The sequence below is a fragment of the Stomoxys calcitrans genome, chromosome 1 (genome assembly GCF_963082655.1).
Source record: "Stomoxys calcitrans chromosome 1, idStoCalc2.1, whole genome shotgun sequence".
NCBI classification, from domain to species: domain Eukaryota; kingdom Metazoa; phylum Arthropoda; class Insecta; order Diptera; family Muscidae; genus Stomoxys; species Stomoxys calcitrans.
The window spans coordinates 150,526,096-150,550,507 of NC_081552.1; the positions used below are offsets into that span (position 1 = coordinate 150,526,096).

The 24,412-nt window shown below is 37.8% G+C and overlaps 1 protein-coding gene and 1 long non-coding RNA gene across 9 annotated transcripts in view; one reads left to right on the forward strand and one right to left on the reverse strand.

Moving 5' to 3' along the window:
* LOC106092276 (calcium uniporter protein, mitochondrial) overlaps positions 1–24,412 on the reverse strand; it is a 642,340-nt gene that overhangs the window by 252,940 nt on the left and 364,988 nt on the right. The gene's annotated exons all lie outside the window — the stretch shown is intronic.
* LOC131994570 (uncharacterized) lies at positions 7,927–8,309 on the forward strand. Its single transcript, XR_009396857.1, has 2 exons — positions 7,927–8,020; positions 8,081–8,309. It is a non-coding gene; the product is annotated as an uncharacterized LOC131994570 (long non-coding RNA).

Sequence of the window (24,412 nt, forward strand, 5' to 3'; positions counted from 1 at the left end):
GTGTTCTCATTCGCTTCACCTCTCTGGAATTCACTTCCTAATGATCTGCAACTACTCAGTAACTCGGCAACAATTGAATTCAAACTTTGGGAACATTATACGGAATAAAGTTGATGAATGCTAAGACAAGATCTAACGAATCCTGTAAGGCTGAACTCCTGGTGAAATCAGAAGACGAGGCTAACACAACAGTGGTGGAAGTTCTGAATCCTGACTATGGTCCGTTTTCTACAGATAAATCTCCACCAATGTAGAGCCGCTTCGGCGGCACTAAAGGTCCTCCCGATGGCAGGATCTAATCTGGCGATTTGTAATAAAGCGGATAAACCGACCTTTATTACCAGGAACAAGCAGGAGGCACTAAATACTACCTTTGTATCGGAAGATATAAATGGAAGAATGTGCGACTGGATGACCACAGCTTCTCTGATCATTGCTATATTGGTTTCAGCCTTGGAGAAAATACTGCAGAAGTGGTCCCTTGGCTTAACAGATGAAAGCGGATTGGGATAAATTTTGGCACAAATTCTCCATGTCTATCCCTTCTAGACCAGAAAAGGAAGTGGAAACTGCGGAGTATATAGACATAATGGTCAAGCGGATCACAAAGGGCCTGAATGACTCGCTTTTGTCAACATGTCCTAGTTGCCCAGGGGCAAACAACGACCGCCATGGTGGACCCCAGAGCTGGTTGGTCTAAGGAAGGACTGCAGAGAACTCTTCAACAGATCAAAAGCCACAAGAGCACCCACACGATTGGGACATCTATAAGGCTGAGCTAAGAAAAAATAAGGGCGAGTTGTGAAAGGCTCAGAACAAATACTGGGAAGAATTCTGCAGCTGCGTGGAGGATACATCTGAGGCCTCTAGGCTAAGGAAGATTCAGTCTTTGAGACCTATTACGATGGGGTATATTCAGAAGTCAGAGAATGTGTGGACAATGTCTAGTGAGAAACACTAGAAATACTCGTTGATACACACTTCCCGGGAAATTCTCCAACGGACAACGTGGCGCCAGAAGAGGTTGTCTCTGATATGCATTCGTCGGAGGCTATTAGAGAAATTGTGTCTGAGCCGAAAATCCTTTGGGCGGTAAAAATTTTCGACTCCTTTAAGTCGCCAGGCCCTGATGATGTATCACAGGTTGAATTACAAGCTGTGTCTGATATACTGGTTCCATGGCTTAGGGAGATATCCTGCTTGTATCAGAATATCATATATACCTGTGAGATGGTGGGACACGAAGGTCATTTTCATTCCGAAAGCAGGAAAACCCTACCACAAGAAGGCGAAAGATTTTCGTCCCATTAGTGTGTCATCCTTTAAGCTGAAGACTCTGGAGCGGTTGATAGAAACAAATCTTAGGGCAAAGATCCCTGAAGATCGCCTGTCGCGGCAGCAGCATGCATATAGTAAAAGCAAATCCACTGAAACAGTCCTTCACGACCTAGTGGGCTACATAGAGGGTTCTCTTGCTATCAAGGAAAATACAATGGTAGCATTTCTTGACATTTAATGGGCTCTCAATAACGTAAAACCGACGTCAATCATGAACAAACCATCAAAAATATAGTGTTGTCGCTAGAAGAAAATCGTGCAAAAGTGGTCGCGTATGTTGATGACACACTTAACCGCAATTGCGGTTAAGGAAAGTTTCCCAGCACTCTAAGAGATACACTTCTGGAAGCCGCACGTGCAACAGTGAAGGGGGCTACCGAAAGTGGCCTAGGTATAAATTCGTGCAAGACAGAAGTAGTTCTTTTCGGCAGGAGATACAAGTTGCATACACTGGAACCTGTCTCCTTGGGAGGAGAGAATGTTCCAGTTGCAGAAAGCGCAAAATACCTGGGTGTTTTGCTGGACAGGAAATTGAACTTCAAATCCAACATTTTGAAAAGGACAAGAAAGGCCACTCTTGCCCTATACATCTGCAAGAGAGCGCAAAATACCTGGGTGTTTTTCTGGGCAGGAGCCATTGGCAAAAGTTGAGGGTTTAGACCGCGTGTCAAGCCTTGGGTATATACTCCAGTTATTAGACCAATAGCGCTATATGGTGTTGTGGCCTGGTGGGCGCAGAAAACGCAAAATACCTGGGTATTTTTCTGGACAGGAGCAATTGGCAAAAGTTGGGGGCTTAGATCGCGAGTCATGCATTGGGTATATACGGCAGTTGTCAGACCTATAATGCTATATGGTGTTGTGGTCTGGTAGACGACTCTTCAAAAGTCCACCTACTGCTCAATACTTAATCGGATCCAAAGGATGGCGTGTTTGTACATCAAAGACGCACTGAGGACGACACCGTCTGATGCACTGAATTTAATGCTACATCTAATACCTCTGGACATTGTGGATTGCTGCGACCACTGCCGGGAGGCTAAGGGAGCTTTCTCTTTGGTCATATGGAGGCTGCGGACACTGTGTAATCCTTGATACAATGTCCGATTTCCCAAGCAGTGTGGATAACACCCTACCTGAGCCGCTTTTTGATAAAACGTACGATACCACTATTCCCGAAGAACCGATTGGAGCTACGATATCCCTGGTAACAGAAATTTCATAAACTTCAATACGGATGGTTCCTAACTAGACGACCAGGTGGGCTTTGGGATGTATCGAAAAGGTTACCCGACCATTGCAGTGTGTATCAAGCAGAGATCCTTGCAGCTAAGGAAGCCGTTTTCCAGGGACACTGAAATCTGTGAGTATGCCTCTAGCGACATGTAAGCTAAGTTTTCAGGACCAGGCCCGAAGGACAACGAATGATAGATGGTCACGACGAGGGAGCTGTGAGCATTCCGCTTACTGTCATTGGCTAGAAGAGACGTCTCAGTCATTGTGTCCGTCATGGCAGGTCACTGTCTAATCAGAAAACATTCTGAACATTCGCAAGTTATTGGACTTTTTAAAGCGACCTGCATGTTTCAACGGTAAAAACTAGAAGACATCTTCTTTCTTCTATTCCTGTGGTATCACAATGGACGAAAACATCTAAATGAGTCTGATGGCAGACTGCCACTTAAACCTAACTTAAGTCTCATTTATGTATAAATTTTATTCGTATAACCCTACCTTTTTTTCGGATCAATTTAGTCTAAGAAATAAACTTTTTTTTAATTGATTAATACATTTTTGTTTTGTGTTTTTTTTTTTCAATTCCTCGCTAATAAATTGTTTAATGTTGTTTTTAATCAATCTCATATATATTAAGAAAGATCGTGCACAATCCACTTTGAAATTATATATTTTTGAAAAATTTTTAATTTTTTCTATATACAATATATAAAAATATTATCCTTTGAGTAGTTATTTTGTACAATTAAAGAGTGCCTTTATATGAATACCATATGATCTTTATTGGTCTATGAACTCCCTAGAGCCCGACCGCCAGAAAGTTGGTCCCGAATGTAGGTATCAATTTCGCACTCTACCCCCAAATACCTTTCATTGGAGTCCCATATTGCCATGGTCGGTAAATATGTATTTCCGATTTAGGGGTGTTTTGGGGGTTGGGCTGAAACTTAGTACTGAAAAAATATCAGCATCGTGCTTTTTATTTGCATAGTTTGATGTAAAATAATTTAATTGAAGCAGCTGATATTTTCGGGACGGTCTAAAGGGAACATTTATGTAAATTCTATTCAAAATGAAAACGGAGATTATCTTGCCTTGCATAGTTTTGAGAAGGATAGTAATTTTACATTGATCGTCGGCTTTTGAATGTTGGTAATTTAATTAAGTATAATCTAAATTTATACAATACACAATAAATTTATACATTCAATAGGAGCTCTTTTATTACGGAGAAGAACAAGGGAACCTGGACAAAGAACCTAGACAAGTGTCAAGCACCACCAAGAAGATGCAATATGGCATTTGTTGATGGACCATTAAGTGAACGAAGTCGCATGTCCCTGAAAAACCACGACATTGGACGATTCAAAGTGTTTAAGTCCATTATCAAAGAACGGAGAGAGACGATAGTGTAAATCATTGAAGTTCCCGCATATATCTGATCAAGCTATTTGTGTAAAACCAAAAAATTTCTGAAAGGCAACGCGAGCTGCAGAAAAAAACAAAACTTGGATAAAAGCGATTGCTTCCACATTTACCAAATCAGCGATACTTGAGTGTTCCGAAAGTACCACGAACTCACTCGACAATGGTAGAGATTGTCCTTGGGAGGATTACAATTCAAAATCAAGGAGAAAAAGAAAGCATAACCCAACAGGCATTAAAAAGCGCCTTTTTTCAACCCAAAGCTGTCATCCCACGGAACAGCAACGGTCTGCCACCAGCATTTCACTGAGGGCAATGAAATCCCAATCGCACGCCAGTCAGAAATCCGATGAAGGAGTACTTAATAAGTACGCTTTATCTAGAGAAGTGGAGAGTGCACGTTGACGGCAAACATCTTGAGAGCGTTTAATATCAGACCGTGGCCCTCAACAAGTTGACTGCACTCAAATTAAAAGACTGGAAAACTAAAACAATCGCAAAAGGACTCCAGAATTTGTTAGATGTGTTCCAGTTGTGGGAATCAATTCGATGATTTTTGCCGATACAACAAGCAGGAATACCGGAAAAAAGAAAGGCTTTTAGTTCGACTGCAGCAAATATTCAAAGAGAAAGGTCACTGCACACAAAAGTTCATCAGTTGCCTGTACCATGTGCTGAATCTCGTTCTTCGCGTTGTCTGGAACGATGAGCTCCATAGATCGACTACATCAGCAAACATCTAGTACTTCTTTGTTCAGGAATTGATGAGCAATTATAATGAATTGAAAGCAGCCTTAGGAATTGTAAAACTCAGATTAAGGAAATAGGCGGCTACAGAGACGCCATGAAGTTTCTCTTGCGCCTAACTCATGGCTTCCGTCACTTCACTGAGTGGAGTGAATTTCCTTTTGTTAAGACCAGATCCCAAACATCAGCAATGCACGCTGGTACTCTCGTGCCATTGTAGCTTTTCATGTGCTTATTCCGGAACCGGTTGCGTAAAGTCTGTTCTTCATTTCTTACTCATGGGATGATTATTGGTTCAGTAGTCAGTTTCATCAGTAGTTAATTTCGGCCTGAAGATTTTAAAGAAATATCTTGAAGCTTGAAGACACACAGGAAAAAGATGAATCTCCATTCGAAATTGCCCGTAGTTACCAGTGCTATAAGTGTGCGATCAAAGTTATACAAGACTTTTATAGCTATTGCTGCAACAAGGACAACCTCCCACTAAGATTTATCCTATCCTGACAACATGGATATTTAACTTTCTTGAGTGTTTGATGACTTTACACATATGAGGCTCTAAAGCTTGTGTTTAATAATAAATAAAAATATTAAAATTATTTTGTGCGTCAGGTTTTTTTTATCGAAAAACCTTAAATGTATGATTTTATTTAATCTTTAATAAAATCTCATCAAAATATGATACAGGGAGATGGGGTGTAAAAAGTCAACACCCTAATGAACAATTCTTAGAGAGACTGAACGTACTTTAATTATATTAATTTTTTGTTCTTCTCATACGGTGGTAAATATTCTGTCTTTTTTGAAAAAAAAAAAAAAAACTTAAGTAGGATTTGTATCTAAATCTAAATCAATTTGGACCAAGCATGGTGCAAAATTTTGAGATCTGTTGATAAATTCGCTTGCAAAGGCTTTAGAAGTGAGAATCGGGGCAGTGTTGCCAGGTCCTTTTCATAAAAAATCGTCAAGAATTAAAAAAAATAATTTTTTTTCTGAAAAATTTCATAAAAACATGAAATCTAAAATTCGGTTTTTATTACTGAGTTTTCGCGATTTTCAGTGTTTGGAAGAGCTCTGGAGGCTAAAAAAATGAAGACTGTTCGGGTTAGTTTAGTTAGTATTACTATTTATTTAAATAAAACCATAAATATATTAATATTTAATTTCTAGACTAATTTTCATTTAAATTTTCTTTAAACCCAAAATATTTTAATAAAATTTTCTCCAAAGGCAACATGCCACTAAAAATTACCTTAAACACAAAATTTCAATGAATTCTTTGACAATTTTTCTTTAAATCTCTAAGAATAAAATTTCGATGCAATTTTGATTAAAGGCAAACTTTCAGGGTGTTAAGTTAAATTTTATTCAAATTTTGATTTTTTTCACAAAACTTATTCCATTAATACTAAGAGTTAATACAGTATTGACAAAGAACATTTAGAAAAAAAAAAACAAATAAAAGCGTGCTAAGTTCGGCCGGGCCAAATCTTATATACCCTCCACCATGATTCGCATTTGTCGAGTTCTTTCCCGGTATCTCTTTTTAAACAAACAAGGGATAAAAGAAAAAAATTGATATAAGTCAAGATCCCAGATCGGTTTATATGACAGCTATATCAGGTTATGAACCGATTTGAACCTTATTTGACACAGTAGTTGAAAGTAAGAATAAAATACGTCATGCAATATTTCATTCAAATCGGATAGGAATTTTGCCCTCTAGAAGTTCAAGAAGTCAAGTTCCCATATTTGTTTATATGACAGCTATATCAGGTTATGAACCGATGTGAACCATACTTGGCACAGTTATTGGATATCATAACAAAACACGTCGTGCCAAAATTCATTCAAATCGGATAAGAATTGCGCCCTCTAGAGGCTCAAGAAGTTAAAACCCAAGGTCGGTTCATATGACAGCTATATCAGGTTATGGACTGATTTAAACCATACTTGGAACTGTTGTTGGATTTCATAACTAAACACGTCGTGCAAAATTTAATTTCAATCGGATAAGAATTGCTCACTCTAGAGGCTCAAGAAGTCAAGACCAAGATCGGTTTATATAGCAGCTACATCAAAACATGGACCGATATGGCCCATTTACAATACCAACCGACCTACACTAACAAGAAGTATTTGTTAAAAATTTCAAGCGGCTAGCTTTACTCCTTCGAAAGTTAGCGTGCTTTCGATAGACGGACGGACGGACAGTCGGACGAACATGGCTAGATCGACTTAAAACGACATGAAGATCAAAAATATATATACTTTATGGGGTCTCAGACGCATATTTCGAGGGGTTACAAACAGAATGACGAAATAAGTATACCCCCACCCTACGGTGGAGGGTATAAAAACACAGGCCTTTTTTTGTTCTAAAGTGACCACCATATCATATCTGCATTAGTTGATTAAAGAAATAGCTGTTTCTTTTAGGTTCTCAAGAAGTCATATGTGGGGATAGATGGTGAGCGATATTTATGTGGAGGTTAGAGCGCATAAGTGTACCAAATTTCATCTTTTACAAAATGAGACGTATGGAGACTCAAGAAGTAAAATCCCGGAATTGGTGTATATAGGGTTAGGTCAACTAATAAACCTATCTGGCCAGGATTTGCATTGGGTATTCGAAAGCTTAAAAGTTTCTTCTATATAAACTTATTTACATAGAACGGGAATCCTTTACAAGGACTGCTGCAGAAGTAACAATAAGTTAGGTAAAGCTAGACAAACCAACCCTGCCATTACGCTGAGTGTTTCTTGGTACATCACTGTTCAGTGATCACTCAGTGGAAAATGCAGACGTGAACAAATCATAATCGGCTACAAGTTTGTGTCTCTTGCACATATGAATGGTATATGAATTCTTTCAAGATGTTTAGAAATGTAATACTCGAATTTTTTTAGAAACCTAAAGCCATTAATTCAATAACCTTGTGATGTTGATCTATTGTGTCTATGCGCCATAATTAAGCTTCCAAATTTGAAATTAAAATATCTTACATGTATGTATGAAGTAACAAATGATGTTAGTATTTCAATGTTTTTTGTTTTATGCAAAACTCCATTTATGATTGGCGATGTTGCATGAAGTTTGAACAAATTACATCCCAAATATAACCAAAAATAATTTTTTATCAACAAAGCATGCTTGCCTGAATTGTGAGCATTTGAATTAATTAAAATTTTGTGCAAAAGTTTGTTTTCATGTCGATAAGAAAAAAATGCGAAACATCATTCAAATCATCCAACTGAATGAAACGCTATTTAGGTAAGCCATTATTATTATAAATAGCCATACAACGAAATTTCAATAAATCTTCTACCTCAGTGGCCAAAATTCAAGGATAAAAGACCATACGAAAACCGCTTTCAGTTGGCTTCACATATACACAGAAATTGTATTGATTTTGTTGCGACTCGCTGGTCATGTGTCAACATCAACATCTATATCATACTAGCTGGACCGGGCCCGCTCCGCTGCGCCTTCTTGAACTTTATGTGGAACAAAATATTCCATTATAATATTTATTTTCGACAATTAAAGAGCTTTTAGTGAATACCATGCTTCGTATTCTACTCCCAAATACCTTTATTTAAGCCCCATATTGCGATGGTCAGTAAAAAATTGCTGTCTGTGGGGTATTTTGGGAAAGGGGTAGACCCCATAAAATTGGTCCCGAAGGTCGGTATCAATTCTTACTCTACCCCCAAATACCTTTCATTTAAGCTCCACATTGACATAGTCGGTAAATATGCCCGATTTAGGGGTATTTTGAGGATTGGGGGGGGGGGGGTCCCCCAAACACTAAGTCCCACATCTGGATATCAGATTCGTATTCTACACTCAAATACCTTTTATTTAAGCCTCATATTGCAATGATCTGTATATAAGTCCTGTTTGGGGGGGGGGGGGTATTTTTTGGAAGGAGAGGGTCCCCAGAAACTTTGTCCCAAATTTGGATATAAATATGTACGACTTAGGGGTGTTTTGGGGGTTGGGGTGGACCCCAAACACTTAGTAACACAATTAGATATCAGATACGTTTTCTAATCTTAAATATCTTTCATTTCAGTCCCATTTTCTCGTGATTGGTGTATATATATTTGGTAGGTTTTGGGGTGGGTCGCACCCTCCCCCTCCCCTAGGTACCCCATCCGAAATTTAAGTACCAAATGAATACGCAATCGTCTTGATCTATATACCGGGGCGACTAGGCCGAGGTGCTTGCATACTCGAACTACCAGTTCGGGGGTCTATACCCACCAGAGGTCTGGTCTATCGCTACTGTGGTATCACAATGCAATAAATTAGTCTAAGTGAGTCTATTTAAAAAATAGCCTGCCACTATAACTTAATCTGTCCTATGTACCTTATACTCTCAATGGTTGTTCCTTGCTCAAAAATTCTTACGTTCGAAAACTCGTTTATCTAGATACCATTACGAAAAATTAGTTTTAAATCCGAATGTTAAATGTTTTCCCAAATCATCTGTAGCGATTCTACCTGATAAGCTAAAATTTATAGTAATCTATTTCCACGGGGCATATTGGGAACAGTGTAACCACTCAAGAAAATTATTTTCTACCAAAATTTAAGACAAATCCTACCAAATCGGTTCAAAACCTACCAAATGTTCTACTAGCCAAAAATGCTTTATATGCTTTTAAACCCATCACCGAAGTGTTGGCTATTTGGCTATTCCATTTACAACACATCAAAATACACATTTTCAATACTTCAAACTAACTAAACGGTTGGGATTGTAAAAGTGTCATATCGTTCCATGTTTTGATATAGCCGCGATATAAACCGATCTTGGATCTTGACTGCTTGAGCCACTAGAGGGCGCAATTATTTTCCGATTTGGCTGAGATTTTGCACGAGGAGTTTTTAACAACAAATGTGCTAAGTATGGTTTAAATCGGTTCATAATCTGGCATAGCTGTCATATAAACCGATCTGGGGTCTTGACTTCTTGAGCCTCTAGAGAGCGCAATTATTATCCAATTTGGCTGAAATTTTGTACAACGGCTTCTCTCATGACCGTCAACATACGTGTAAAATATAGTCTGAATCAGTCTATAGCCTGATACAGCTCCCATATAAACCGATCTCTCTTTTTTACTTCTTGAGCCCCTAAAGAACACAATTCTTATTCGAATTGGCTGAAATGTTACTATGGTCTCCAACATTCATTTCGATTATGGTCCGAATCGGACCATAACTTGATATAGCTCCAATAGCATAGCAATTGTTTTTTATCCTTTGTTGGTATAAAAAGACACACCGGGAAAAGAACTCGACAAATACTTAACACGCATTTACTTGTTAAAAATGTTAAAAACCAGTAAGGAAAGGCAAAAGTCGATCGGAGCTGACCATATAATACCCTACACCACCTAGTGTACGTAGTACTTTTTATATGTAGAACTTATCTCGAAATCTAGTCAACTGTAGGATTTTCCTACGATAGGACAACAAATTTGAATTTCCATAAAGGCCATATCGGATAAAAGATTATATGGGAGTTATATCGAAAGCTGTGCCAATTTTGATGACACATACTAGGACTTCAAATAGAACATCTTAAGTCACATCTATATTGTAGCGATGTGACTTAAATTGTGGTTTTTACTGCCTTAAAAGTCCATATTGGATAAAATATATACATTGGGGCTATATCTAAATCAGGACCGGTTTTAATGAAATTTTGCGCACGTAGTGGAACGTCAAATAAAACGTCTCATGCAAAATCGGACGAAAATTGTGGTTTCCATAGGCTAAAGTCTACTTCGGGTGAAAGATATATCAGAGACCAGTATCTAAATCTAAACCGAATTTTATGAAATTTTGTACACGTATCAAGATGTCAAATAAAACACCTCGTACTACATCATGGTAAGATCGGACTAAAATAGTGGCTTCTATGGCCTTAAAGGACCATATCGAACAAGATTTATATGGGAGCTATGTCTTAATCCAGATCGATTTGTATGAAATTTTGCACTCGCATTGGGAATTTAAATAAAACAACTCACGCAAAATTTTGTAGAAAGCGGGCCGAAATTGTGCCTACTACAGTCTATAAATTCCAAATAGGATGAAAGATATATAATGAAAGAAATATATGAAATTTTGCCCACATATGAAGATGTTAAATAAAGCATGCCGTGCCAAATTTGCTAAAGATCGGACCAAAATTGTGGCTGCTGCAGCCTTAAAACTCCATATTGGATAAAATATATATATGGGTGCTATATCTACATGTTAGCCGATTTATATGAAATTTTGCAGTCGTTTTGAAACTTTAAAGAAAACACCTCGTGCAAAATTTTGTAAAGATCCGACTAAAATTGTGGCTTCTATAGCCATAAAATTCCTTATCGGATGAAAGTTATATATGAAAGCTACATGAAAATCTGTCCCGATTTTTATGAAATTTTGCACACATATGAAGACGTCAAATAAAACACCTCATAAAACACCAAATTTTGAAAAATATATATGGGAACTATATCTAAATCCGGACCGATTTTTATGAAACCTTGCACACATATGAAGACGTTGAATAAAACGCCCCATTCCAAATTTTGTAAAGATCGGACCAAAATTGTGGCTTCTACAGCCTGAAAAGGCCATATCGGATGGAAGATATATATGGAGCTATATCTAAATCTGAACCGATTTTGTTCAAAATCAAAAAAAAAAAGACTTGTGCGAAATTTCATGACAATCGGACAATAAATGCGACCTGAAACTTGATCACAAGAATACATGGACAGACAGACGGACATAGCTAAATCGAATCAGGAAGTGATTTTAAGCCGATCGGTATATTTATCAATGGGTCTAGCTCTTCTCCTTCTAAGCGTTGCAAACAAATGCCCAAAGTTATAATACCCTGTACCACAGTGGTGGTGTAGGATATAAAAAGCAATAATAATAGTCGTCAACATTTAAATCAAAAGTTACCCTTCAAATTTATTGCTACACCTTTTTGATAGAACTTGAACTTTTCCAACTAACTTTTAAAATAGGGTGATTTGTTTTTCTTTTTGAAATAGAAAACCTTACGGTCTGCAGCCGGACAATATCCGTTTGTATGTTTTATTTATTTATTTTCATGGCCACCCACACAACAACACCGGAGTGTTATAATTGACTGTGCGGATTCTTAATTTTACATAATTGATATAAGCAACTAAGTATTCTAGGTGTACTGTAAAATAAAGAATACTGATATTGTTGGGCAGGTGTGATTTATTGTAATAGTTGGATGTCTTCATTTGTTAGAAATAAAGGGTGGTTTTTTAAGAGCTATAGGAAAGTTTTTCAAAAACAAAAACACAAAAAATTCAGAAAGCGGTTCATATAATTTAATGTTTGAAGATTATTTCATGCAAATGTTGAACGTGACTGCACCTCAAATGGTCTATCCGCTTAGTCAAATTTTTGCATACTCTTTCCAACATTTCGGCCGGTATCTCACGAATAGATAATTCAATGTTGTCGTCCAATGCTTGTCTGTATAGACATGAGCTTTAACATAGCCCCACAAAAAATAGTTTAAAGGCGTTAAATTGCACGATCTAGACGGCAATTTCACAATTACGTTACGATTCGCATCATCTTTGAAGAAGTACGAAGTGAGCTCTCTTTACAGAGCACGCATTCCGATAATAAAATTCTATAACTTGCAAGCGTTGTTCGTTTGTAAGACGATTCATGGTTAAATTATAAATCAAATTGAAGATGTTTGACAGTGAAACAAAACACGAAACGTGCGTGAGCTGTTTAAACCAGTGTTGCGCAGAAGATAATAGCTAAAAAATCACCCTTCATATGAAGTGGAGTTATTTTCTTTCTTGCTGCGCTACAAAAGGAAATTACACTTAAGAGCAAAGCCTCAGCCTAGAAGACATATCTTGCTGACAGGTCCTAACGATGAGTTTGGTGTGGTGCCAACGCAATAGAGATCTAGGAAACCAGTCCAATGCTATTTCAGTGCAAAACTCTTTTTTGCCTTACTTAAGTAATAGGGTTTTTTTTGTTTTTATAGGGGCGCAGAAGTAGGGATAGAAATCGGACAAAAAGTTGACTTTTAGAAATTTCGACTATTATCAAAATGGCAAATGGTCAAATAGTGCACGGATTTCGAAATGCCTAACGTAGGTCACTATGCCGGATTTGAGTAAAATCGGATAATAAGTTCACTTTTTATGGGCCCAAGACCTTAAAACCGGAGATCGGTTTATATAGCAGCTATATCGGATTATAAATGTGGCTTTAATGGATCTAAAACTTTAAATCGGAAGATCGGTCTATATGGGAGTTATTTCAAGATAAAATCCGATATTACTTATCTTCGAACATAACCTGCCTATGGACAAACATAGAATCTGTGTAAAGTTTCAGCTAATTATCTTTATTTTAAAAAGTCTGTAGCGTGAATTCAACATACAGATAGAGAGACGGACGGACATAGCTAGATCATCCTACATTTTTACGATGACCAAAAATATATATACTATATAGGGTCGGAAATGGATATTTCTCTATATTGCAAATGGGATGACAAAATTAGTATGGCAGCCATGTAAAAACTTCTCCGCAAACAGTGTCGCACTGCGGCACGCCGTTCAAACTCGGCTATAAAAAGGAGCCCCTTACCATTGAGATAAAACTTGAGTCGGACAGCACCCATTAATATGTAAGAAGTTAGTCCCTGATCCTTACTGGAATGTTCATGGGCAAATTTGCAAATTTAATAATGATAGAATTATTTAAATATTAATTTAACTGTATTTTGTAAATTGGCTATAAATATGGATTAAAATAAACTTGTGGTAGACAAAGTTGTCATTTAATGGCGTTATTTATGAATTGGCTTTTGGAATTTTTCCTGTTTTTTGCTGTTTTTTTTTTTAGGGAACAGCACGTGATTTCTTTTTGTAATAACTAGCAACGTTAACCCAGCAAGATTCCATCCCCACTTAAACGAGTTGGTCCCAAGCACATTGTGGTAGCTAAAGGTATTGTGTGATGACAAAAGCCAAGCTAATTCCCACCTTTAAGCCAGGTAACTATTATAGATTTGACTACTGAACAACGAACTTGGCTTCAACATTTTGGTACCAGTTTCTTACTATACCCTCAATCACCATTCATTCGAAACTCGAAATGTCCCGACCTATCTAAATAGCCGTTTTGTGTGTGATCCAACATGCATTCTACTTATTGGAGCGCCATATTGTGATGATCGTTTTATATATCTTTTTGCGGGGTTTGGAGTTGGCGCAACCTCCATTTACACTTAACTAACCTCAGAAAATTTCAGATTGAAAATAAAATGTTACGTTTATTTTTTGAACATCTACATTACTACTATACTGCAAGAGGCTTCGAAAGTTTTTTCAACTATACCATCTCTGCGATACTATGAATAGCAGGAAAATCTAAAGGTATCCAGACTATCTACACACTTTACATACTATCCAGATTCAATTGGTTTTTTACTATGGTTCTCCAAACCAAAATTCAAATTTCTTTTAGCCATAAAATGAGTGAATGACCTAATAGACAGTACAACGGCCGGAATGGAATACCAGGAAAAAAGAGAGAGCGAGAGATAAAAAAGAGGAACAAATAAACTGAAAATTCACTGAACCACAACGTTTAGGGGCAAGAACGAAAGGCTATAATCAAAAGAGATTCATTACTACACTTTCCGCCGTTCTCTACACAGAAAAATAAGCTGACCCATAATATATGATTGTTCCTTATTTTTAGGATTTAAGAAAACGAGCCAAAGAACCAAAAGTTTAAAACAAATATACTGTATTTAAAATTAATTTCCTCCTAACTTTCAACGATATTTTGACTTTCATTTAAAATATTTGTGTTATTTGAAATGGTCTTGGTATTTCAAGACCAAACATAAAAAAAAAATTTTACTCGAATCTTTAAAACAAGGAAAAACATTTTTTCAGTGTACATTTTTTTCCATTTTCCTAGAGAGGCCAACGGTATAGCCTGTGTGTTCAGAGAAATAAAACAGAGTTTAATATTTGAAATTGGTTCTTTATTTTGAAATGCTAAATGGTCTAATAGCAAAGGGTGTGAAGTTTTAGTTGAAAATGACATCAAGGTATCAGGTTATAGACCGAGTCGTATCATATTAGAAAGATATATAAGGAGTCATACCAAAGATTATCATAAAAAATCAGCCAAATCGGATAAGAACTGCGCCCTCTAATGGCCAAATCGGATTATGTTAAGATTATGTTATGGGAAATTTCCCATCTAAGAGGATCTCAAACATGATTTCTTGAAGGCATAAATGTTATACAATTTATCTGAAACCATACTATTATGATTTTTCATATCTATACCAAGACATCTTGGTATAGATGTCATCCAATTCAATTCCAATTTTTGTTGTTTTTCAACAACTTCTGAATTCAAAATTCCATGCGAAGTATGGTTTTATTCACTTTATAATCGGATAAACCTTCCATATAATTAGATCTACCGATTTGAATTCATGATCACATAGAACCAAAGAACTTCACAAATGCGATCCGTGGTGGAGGGCATATAAGAATAGGGCCAGCTGATCAATTACACTTCATATATTTTGAATCATTACTTAATTAAATTTGCTATGACAGAACATTTGTTCCATTAGTCGAACGTAAAAAGAATAGCAGTCTACGCGTTTCGCTCCTCTGCGCTCCTTCTAAAATCTCCGATTCCAAGTTTCGAGGTATATCCCACCACTTGATCTTTCCATCGGGCTTCCCGGCCATCGGGCGTCCCGGTTTGCGTGTACCACCGTGATCGCCTTCAAAAGACTTCTTTGTTGGGGCTTCCTCAACCATTCTGACAACATGACCTAGCCAACGCAACAATTGTATTTTGAAGCGTTTAACTATGCTATCGTCGTCATACAGCTCGTGGTTCATACGACATCTATGTTCTCCATTAGTGCAGTTTCGTCCAAAAATTTTACGAAAATTTTTTCTCTTAAATACTCCAGGTACTGCCTCATCTGCTTTTGCAAGTACCCATGATTCGGAGCCATACAACAGCCCGATAAGTATCAATGTTTTGTATAGAGTAATTTTCTCATGTCGAGAGGTGGCTTTGCTCCTCAGCTGCTTGATCAATCCAAAGTAGCATCCGTTAACCAGTGAATGACTCGGGATGTTGGAAACCAAGCAACGGTTCTGATTGGTTTTGACATGGCAAAATCCAGGCTTATCTTGGTATTCTTTCTTCTCAAATGTGGACAAAAACCTCCCCGCGGTGTCACCTGGGAAGCTATTTTTAACGTCCGTTAAAGGTAGTGAGCTAAAATGTGTCACCCGGAAAACTTGAGGAAATTGCAAATTTGCCCATTACCATTCCATTAAGGAACAGGGGGAAACTTCATACATATCAATGAGTGTTGTCCAATTGAAGTTTAAGCTCAATGATAAGGGGCCTCCTTTTTATAGCCGAGTCTGAACGACGTGCCGCAGTGCGACACCTCTTTGTGGAGAAGTTTTTACATGGCCGCCATATCAAATGGTACAGTACCCCAAATGTCGGCAGCATTAGGAGGGGATAACCACCGCTGAAAATTTGCATGATGTTCTCGCCAGGATTCGAACCCAGGAATTCAGCGTCATAGGCGGACATGCTAACCTCTGCGCTACGGTTAGGAAATTACTTAAAAACAAGTAAAAGCGTGTTAAGTTCGGCCGGGTCGAATCTTATATACCCTCCACCATGGAGCGCATTTGTCAGTTCTTTTCCCGGCATCTATTCTTAGGCAAAAAATGATATAAGAAAAGATTTGCTCTGCTATGAGAGCGATATCAAGATATGATCCGGTTTAGATCACAATTAAATTATGTGTTGGAGACCTGTGTAAAATGTCAGCCAATTCGAATAAGAATTGCGCCCTTTGGGGGCTCAAAAAGGAAAATAGAGAGATCGATTTATATGGGAGCTGCATCGGGCTATAGACCGATTAAGACCATAATAAACACGTATTTTGAGGGTCATGAGAGGATCCGTCGTGCAAAATTTCATTCCAATCGGATAAGAATTGCGCACTCTAGAGGCTCAAGAAGTCAAGACCGAAGATCGGTTTCTATGGCGGCTATATCAGGTTATGGACCGACGTGAACCATACTTGGCACAGTTATTGGATATCATAGCAAAACAGGTCGTGCAAAATTTCATTCCAATCGGATAAGAATTGTGCCTTCTAGAGGCTCAAGATGTCAAGATCCAAGATCGGTTTATATGGCAGCTATATCAAAACATGGACCGATATGGCCCATTTATAATCCCAACCGACCTACACTGATAAGAAGTATTTGTACAAAATTTCAAGCGGCTAGCTTTACTCCTTCGAAAGTTAGGGTGATTTCGACAGACAGACGGACGGACATGGCTTGTTCGACTTAAAATGTCATGACGATCAAGAATATATATACTTTATGGGGTCTTAGAATAATATTTCGAGAAGTTACAAACAGAATGACGAAATTAGTGTACCCCCATCCTATGGTGGAGGGTATAAAAACGAAGAATAAATAACATTTAAAGGACCACGATTTGCATATTTCGAGAAATACGACCTAGACATTACTGGCTTATAGGAAGTGCGATGGCTCGGGAAGGGCTGCACAACAACGCCGTGAGGTGACGGCCTATACGATTATACTTTGAATCCATCTCTTCCTTATTGATTGAAGGATCAAAGAACTTTTTGAAGACTAAAGAATCTAGGCGTCAGTTGACAACTATGTCGCTTTTTATGTACCTGAACGATATTATTTCAAATAGTGGTTGGGTATCTTAATTTCAAAGATAGTACAATTGATTTTTTCGAAGGCGAAAAGTGGGTAATAATAAAATCAGATTTCGACCTCTTGGATGTCACTAGCTCAAGTAACGAGAAATCACATCGATTACGCGTGTTAGGTTAGGTTAGGTCAAAGAGAGGACAGCGGAAATTATCCGACATTGCCACCTAAGCCAGTGATCGACTGGTTGTGCGCTTTAAATACCAAGAAATAGCATTGTAAACAAGTAAATCTAAGCGTGTTATAGTTACTATCAATCCTATATAACAACTCAGTCAAAGATAATTGCAACATTATGCTATATTCAACTTGTAGGCTGTTTTTACGAGGACGAATTTTAGTTTTGAGAAATATTGGCCCAAAAAGTAATTGCGGATTTTTTAAAAGAAAGTAAATGCATTTTTAATAAAACTTAGAATAAACTTTAATCAAATATACTTTTTTACACTTCTTTTCTAAAGCAAGCTAAAAGTAACATCTGATACCTGACAGAAGAAAGAATGCAATTACAGAGTCACAAGCTGTGAAAAAATTTGTCAACGCCGACTATATGAAAAATTCGCAATTACTTTTTGGGCAACCCAATAGTTGTATTATGCCTGAGTTTGCCACTTAAAGTCAGTTGCTTATTATTTAAAAATGTTAAGTACAAGTCACTTGCATTGTGTCATCACTCCAAACGCATTCTCCTATTTGTGATGGGACAAGTGACTCATGGAGTTCGCGTCTGTTAGTGTCATTTTCCACAAAAGTTTTTACTACCTTATCATGGAGTTCTGAGTTTGAATTTGATGTCATTTTGAGCAGACTCTTTGAACCACATACACATGTGGCTGGATGAATGAATGACTTGACTTCCGGTGGTGTGTTTTGAAACACCTGAAATTGTTATAAACTCCAACCTAACATTATATCGGGCACATAGTCGAAATGCCAAGACAAAAGTGTTGCCTGATGAAAATTCAGTCTGTTTTCGGGTTAACGTTAACGCCGCTTTTGTACTTAAAAACTAGTTGGCATTAACGAGGAATTATGAGATTCTTCATTTAAATGTTGTTGTGTGTGTGTTAAAATTGGAGTCCCAATATCAGGAATTGTGAATACATTTGCCAGCATGCACATTCAATGTAATTAATATCAAGCATTAAGATATTGACAGTAGGCCTGAAAATAATCATTGCCAAGACCAAATTGATGCCGATAGGAACAAAAAATCTGCAACCGCTCACTATAAACGGCCATATCATCGAAGATGTTGATAACTTATCCCGTCTTGGCAGCAAAATAACAAAGGACGGATGATCAGAAGCAGACATACGGGTACGTATCAACAAGGCTAGAAACGTCTATCTTTCACTCAGCAAAGTTGAGTGATGAAGTGACATCTCACATAATACAAAAGTCATAATCTTCAACAATAGGATGAGATCTATTTTATTATATGACTGTACAACTTGAAGTTTAATACAAGCGACTACCCGCAAAATCCAAGTGTTTATAAATCGCTGCCTATGACAAATACTTCGAATTTTTTGTCCACACCGTATTTCAAATAAAGAATTGCAACTAAGAACAAACACTTCCCCTTTCGATGTAGAAATCCGGAAGAGAGAATGGACTTGGTTGGGTCATATCCTATGCCAACCGCGCAATGATATAACGAGAAATGTCCTAGAATGGAACCGACAAGGACAACGAAGGAGGACACGCCCGAGAAGCACATGAATCCGCTGCACGGAAAGAGAGTTGGAATCCACCCATATGTCGTGCAATCCAGCCAAGGTTTTGGCCAACGATAGAGCTAGATGGAGTGAGCTTGTTGACGCTCTATGTTCGCACTGAACATTTTACTATTGGTCATATTTTATTGTAATATATTCAATATGAAAAAAATTAAAAAAAATGTTATATATGTATATACTTCGATATCTATATAACTACGGTAAGGTAAGAGTGGCAGTCCTTTACAGACTCAGTTAGACACATTTAAGTCCATTGTGATACCGCAGTAGCGTCAGACCAAAGCCTCTAGTGGGAATCGGACCCACCATCCCCGCTTTGGTAATCCCAGCACGCTACCAACTGTGGGCGCCTATCAATATAACTAAACTAATGGCAGATTTTGAGACGCCTTTTCGCCCTACATACATTAGGCACATTGTATCAAACGATGCAATAGAACTAGAATGCGTAAAAGGACTCCCACTTTCCGGCATTTGAAATATTATTCATACATTTTAAGTGCTTTATTCGATGGGTTATATCATATTTGTAAAAAGTTACTCGGATAAAGAAAACCCAGTAAATATGCATTAACCTATTAACTTCTGACATTCGATTTCCTTAGGCTCAATTCGCATTCTACGAAAATACAAATTGAAACGGGTTTCTTGAGTTTTCATAGCTTTCTGATTCTTGTTTTATGTAAACATAAAAAAGCTTCCAACATATGAGAAGCATTTTTTTCGTCATTACACAGAGTTACCATGAAAATAAATTCAAAAACATAATCATATGAAAATATATCTTTCTTAAACACCATTTACTTGTTATGAATTTTAAGGTTACCTTCAATTCGCGAATTGACGTGAGTACCGCACGAGCTAGAACTTTGAATGTTCATCTTTATAATCAGAAGCTCAGCTGAGAGCTACCGGGCTTTGGTGGCGGATATGTTCCATATGGAGTAGATGAAACTGCAGTCACGGACAATCAGTGGTATCGAGTGATGAGTCTCAATGAGAGGCCGGTTGGCAACGGCTCTTGCTTAAATACTGATTGCCTACGATGCTCAATATAAGAAGGCGATTTATTGGCACCTTTAAATAACCTAAGACCATGACGTTACCACGACGATCTAACGAACTTGCTCAACTATAGAAGCTTCACTATGATCGATTCATGCAAATATGTGGCTATCACAACAACAGCATAACTTAGAGCATTCTTCCTACCGTCTCCTGTCGCACTGTGGGATAGAATTGAAAAAACTGCCGTTTGAGAACGGGCAGATATCTCTTTGTTGTTCGGGCTGCTCAATCTCCAAAAACAACAAGTAAAAAGCGTTAAGTTCGGCCGGACCGAACTTTGGATACCCCCCAACTCTGGTATATATGTAAACCACCGTTCATCAAAATCCGGTAAAAATTGCATACCTTATGTCCCATAGCAGTTATAACGAAATATGTTCCGATTTGGACCAAATACTAATAAGTACAAGTCATTGTTCAATTGTGTACAACAAACTTTTGATCTTTTCAATAGCTATATCTAAAAATAAACCGATCTGAACCATATACAACATAAATGTCGAAAAGCCTAACTAAGTCAAAATTTCAGTGAAATCGGATTATAAATGCGCCTTTTATGTGGCCAAGACTTTAAGTCCAGATATCGGTCTTTATGGCAGCTATATCCAAATCTGGACTGATTTGGGCCAAGTTGCAGTTGAGTTGTGTTCGGAGAGCCTAACACAACTCACTGTCCCAAATTTCGGCGAAATCGGACAGTATATGCGCCTTTTATGGCCCCAAAACTTAAGATCGAGACATCGGTCTATATGACAGCTATATCCAAATCTGGACCGATCAGGGCCAAATTGAAGAAATTTGTTGATGGGCCTAAGGATGGGCCTTAGGCAAAAAAAACCAATGTTTGGTCGCAGAGAAATGGGAGGACTTCCACAGGGAGTAGATGTAGGAAAGAACTCTTCGTGTAGCATGCATTGATTGATTAAATCTCCGTGACAAGTTTGACTTAGCCCAAAGGCAAAGGGTACGGGCCCAAGGCTGTCTTTTTCAAGATTGAAAAGACTAGGATAGGAAAAGATCCTAATATTGAGACATCACGCTGTGCAGTGGCAATGCCGCCTAACAAACGGGGGCTGGCGACAATCACCGACTGTTCCAATAATGGGAATACTAGGACAAGCAAAGATCCTAATATTAAAACATTAGGCAGTGCACGGGCGAGAGACTCGACGCAGTCTTACGAACAAGGACCCAACGATGGAGGCATCACGGCTTTCTTAAGATTCGGAAGACTTGGATAGGCAAAGATTTTAATAAACCCGTTCTTACTTGTTTTATTCTAAAAATTTTTAGAATTTAATTTTTTTGTTGGAACATTTTTTACTACTTTGTCCGGTATTGACCCATATAGCCCGAGTAGGTTTTCTCATCACATCGTCTCCGTCGTCATAGAAATAATAAACACCACACCTACAAGAGAATATTATTTATGGATATGACCTTGAGATGAATGATTATGAAAACACAAGGCAAGGCTACAAAAAACGAAAATTAGAAAAGCTGCTGGCTAAAAACAACGAAAAAAAATTGTGCCTTCAACCGACTGCCTGTGCAAAAAAATGCTTGCGTGCATTTTCTCTAGTGTCCAAGGATATAAGGGCAATAGATACAAGTATATATAGAGGCACTCCCGCCGAGGTGTCCTTCAAGATTCGAACATGCCAAACTAAACGGTGAAGAAAGGCTATGGCAAAGTATCATATGCTCACGTTAAGCTCGCCCTGAGAAAACATTGGTTCCCAGACAAAAATGAAATGGTGACGCCCCCCACCCTATCTCCAAGACCATCAATTGTTGAGGCTCTCTACTGGAACGAAACGCACATACCGATGCATGTCATACAGTAGGTCATTATTTATTTATACCTTTTGGAAGTCATCAAAATCGTACACTTTTATGATTTTCCCACAGAGTAGCACCTCCTTAGCACAACATCGTCCATTCCATAGTCCTGCGCTACGACATAACCAGTCGATGTGCTATGCGGTGAGGCGTTTCTAAAGGAATGGAGTAGTGGATTTCACCGTAAAACCTTATTGATTTCAAACGAGAACGAGAGCATATTTCAGGTCCCATACGAGGGAACGATTGTCTTAAAAGCTGTCGATGCTATCTCTAATATTTGCTGCGTACACATACTATATGACAACGTTAACGCCTATTTAGCATGGTCATGTTGGTTTGGTATAGTAAGTATTTTTTTGCGAATGTTTTCTCATAACAGCCATTCATGAGAATATTTTGGGTGCTATTTATGCACATTTTGATCGCCCTATTAGCCATCTCCCGACATTGTGGCTACAATACAAGCAGCGTAACATTATGTATAGAACACATATGTATCTCAGTGGATGCTTATAATCAACATTGAATGTATACATTCCATAACCTTTTTTCTTTAAATTTAGATACAAAAGGCCATGCCAGTCATGTGCACATTAGTAGAGCAATAACAAAAAATGCGAGCTAGCTCAGCCACATTTCGAAATGTATACCCATGGATGGATCGGGTAGCTTCTTTACAGTAACACAAATTAAAATCATCTCTTTCAACAAAATTTCTAAAAAAATTCTAAAAAATGCCTAAAGTAATCAAAATAAATAACAGGCAACCATAAAAAGTAGCATACAAATTTTCTTTTCAGCAGACTTGTGTACTCACAGCAGCAGATTTTGTTAGTTGAAATGGCAGTACGAAATGTTTGCTAATACAGAAGCCCTTTGTTTCTGGAAACAGTAGTAATGCTTTCCCATTTTCAGCAGACAAAAACTGCTGTTCAAATTTGGTTGAGTGTAGTACGTAGAATCAATGATGTAGGGTATTATAGAGTCGGCTCCGTCCGACTTTTGTCTTTCATTACTTTTTTTTTTGTTTTGTTGACAATTTAAGTTTTTTTTGTTAATACTCGTACATACCAATATCTACATAAAGGGTGTTTTTTTAAGAACTACAGAAAAATTACAAAAAAAACACATCAAATTTAGAAAAATTCATAAATCATTATTTGAATCGGTAGTACGGTCCATATAATTGAATGTTTGAAGATTATTTCATGCAAATGTTGACCGTGACTGTGTTTCAAATGGTCCATCACATTAGTCCAATTTTGGCATACTCTTTCCAACATTTCGGCCGGTATCTCACGAGTAAATGCTTCAATGTTGTCTTTCAATGCGTCAATTGAAGCGTTAAATCGCACGATCTAGGCGGCCAATTGGCCGTTCCTGAACGTGCAATAAATGTTCACCAAACTCGGCTATCAATAAGCCCATTGTTACGTGTGCTGTGTGACATGTGGGACCGTCTTGTTCAAAACCACACGTCATGCAAGTCAAGCTCATGCATTTTGGGCAAAAAAAGTTGGATATCATCTCACGGTAGCGCTCACCATTCACAGGTAAATTACGATTCGCATCATCTTTGAAGAAGTACAGTCCAATGATGCCATAAACCGCACCGAACTGTGACATTTTCTGGATGGATTGGTAACTCTTGTAATGCTTCTGGCTGATCTTCACTCCAAAATCGACAATTCTGCTTATTTACGTACCCATTGAGCCGAAATTGAGCGCGCAATTGATTTTCTTGACAGAACACGCATTTTGATAACAAAATTTAATAATTTGCAAGCGTTGGTCGTTTGTAAGACGATTCATGGTTAAATTGCAGACCAAACTGTGGATGTTTGACAGCGAAACAAAATACGAAACGTGTGTGAACTGTTTAAACCAGTGTTGCCACAAAGATGATAGCTAAAAAATCACCCTTTATATATATATATCCGAGGTCAATATGGAGACATAGGCCCACTTAAGTACCGATGTCCCGATATGAGTTCTTGAGAACAAAATGATTCAAATACAATCTCAGTTAATAAGGGAACATTTTTAGCGGAATTCATGGTGGTGGGTAACCAAGATTTGGCCCGGCCGAACTTAACACGCTTTTGCTTGTTACCTGTTTATTGCATCAAATGACAAACATGTGT